Here is a 2,484-nt window from a genome sequence, read left to right as displayed (position 1 = left end):
CCTTCTTTCCTTCCTTCTACCTTTCCTTTCTTAAATTTATGTGCATATGATGAGACTCTATGTTGGTGTGTGCACACTTGAGTTCATGTGCCTGTAGAGTCCAGAAGAGGATCTGGAGTTATAGGCATTGGTGAGCTGCTTCATATAGGTACTTGGAACTGAATTTGGGTTCTCTGGAAGTGCACCAGGCCCTCTTTACTGCTGAACCATCTCCCCAGCCCTTCACCACTCCCGTTGCCCTTTCAAAACACCAGTCAAAAGCAACTTAAGAAGGGCTTATCTTGCTTCGCAGTTTGTAGATGCTTGTGCTGGAGACATCATGGTGGCCAGAGTTGGAGGCAGCCGGTGGCGTCGTATCTGCAGAGAGAGCTGGATGGTAGCACTCAGTGCACCCTCTCTTTCTATTTAGTCCAAGACCCCAACAGTGGTGGCACTGTTTATATGAAGACCCATATTCTGGATGGGTCTTCCTTGTTCAGTTGCACTTCCCTGGGAAATGGACAGAGGAATGCGCTCCTTCTAATAGTGCAGGTTAACCATTCCAGAGCAGGGTCTGGTTGAGAAGGGAAGGGCTGGTGGTCTGACGCAGAGAAGGGTCAAGTTCAAGAGTGTCTTGGACAGGCCACCAGTAGAGTTTCCTCAAATCAAAATCATTGTCCGAGAAGTCATGCGGGGCCTGAGAGAGGTCCTGCATCAGTAGGAATAAGATTGTAGGTGAGGCCAAACCAGGCCCGTCGTCTACCCATAGTCTAACCAGTGTGTCTGGACACAAGGGGACTCACAAGTCTGCATGTGGATACCTCTGCTTACAGGACAATACTTCTAAGCCTTCACAATCCTGGAGAACCAAACCATTCTGGGTCCCCAGGACTAACCACAGAAGGCTCTGGAATCCACTGTTTGTCTAAAGTTCAGTAATAAACAGACCTCAGAAGGTAGGAAGCGGTTCATGTCTAAAGAGTTTCCATCTCAGACATGTAGCTCGCTGCCCAAAGACAAGAGGCTCCAGGACAAGTAGAGTCAACGGAAGAGAAGATACTCAGTTTGTGTCACATTGACAAAACACTAACCAGCACAGATGGGTTTTCACTAGCTTGGGTTGCATAAACTCTCGACAGAGCCTGAGAGAGGTTCTGGGTTTCACCTCGGGAGTGGGCTGCTCTCCTTGCTCTGGGGTCGGCTGGGAAACTGGATCCCTGACGGAACACAGGGTCTGACTTCTTTCCAGCTGGGGACACTACTTCACTTTGCTCATCTCTGACCTATGTTGTGTCTGGAGTTGCTTGGGAGCATTTAAATGGTCTCTCCGGCAAACTTAAGAGAGTGTAGAGTGAATGAGTTTGTGAGAGACTTCTAGACCTCCATCTTGGCTCAGTCTGCCTATTAGGGGACAGGTGACTGGTACCTCTGGTGTGTTCTTGCTTTTCAGGTCACAGAAGAATTAGGGGCAGAGTTTGATCTCAGCAACTAATCCCACTTGCCAGAGTCTAGAGAGATGCTTGTTTTCCTGCTCTTGACAATTACAAACACAGCAAAGTTTCTCCAGAGACCCCTAAAGCTATTGCTCCATTGCCCTCTGGGTATGGGACCTCTGGATGACCCACAGAGAACTCTGAATTCCTTGAGCTGTGCTTATTTGCTAGAAATAAGGGGACTATAAGGAGTCTGTGGTGGCCATGTTTTGGGGTCTCTAGGTCTGAGAAGAGTGAGGGGAATGGAGATCCTTTAATACTCCTGACTCAGAGGCCCAGCCTGCCATGGTGGTGTCTGTCCTCACAGTTCCACCAGAAGAGGGAGTCTCAGGCTCACAGATCCCCTAACTCTTAGAGGCTGGGCCAACTCCAGAAGAAAGGAGACTTCCTCCATCCTTGTCCAGTAGCATCCCAGCCTTGGAGAGATGGGTAGTGTTTCTTTGTATCCAGCAGGAAAACCCTGTACTGAAGACCAACAGAGTTCTCATTCATGGTTGACTTTCCAGCCTGAGGGCTTCATGAGCTCTTCTGTGGAGAAAGGAAGCTGGGGAGTTGGGAGAGCCAGGTCAGCCAGGCCAGCATAGGGCAACAAGAGTTGCTTTTCAGCTTCTCAGCTGTTGGGAGGGACTCCCTGTATAAGAGAGCAGGGGGGGGGGCACTAGTCTATCCTGGTTGGGGAGGAGAATTCAGAGCCCCTGCCAAGCCCCTGTGTAGAGGAAGTTTATGTACACAGGCTCTCTGGCCACGTGTACATATCACATCTATCTGCATGGATGGAATATCGGTGAGTCCCATGTGTGGGAGTGTGTTCCTGTGAACCTGGCTGGTACTGGCCTCAGCAGAGCCCAATAAAAAAAGAAGTCATATGATCTTTACAGAGACCAGAGAACCCCAGAAGACAATAGTAACTCAGTGGTAAGGCTGGGGTCTAGAAGACTTTGGTGAGCATGAGCCAGAGAGTCTGAGAAACTCACTGATGACATGGTAGGTGAGGTAGCTGGGGTAGCTGAGG

This window comes from Mus pahari, chromosome 14 (genome assembly GCF_900095145.1).
Source record: "Mus pahari chromosome 14, PAHARI_EIJ_v1.1, whole genome shotgun sequence".
Classification (NCBI taxonomy): Eukaryota; Metazoa; Chordata; class Mammalia; order Rodentia; family Muridae; genus Mus; species Mus pahari.
The sequence above is the reverse complement of the archived record's forward strand: the minus strand, read 5'-3'. Positions refer to the sequence as shown.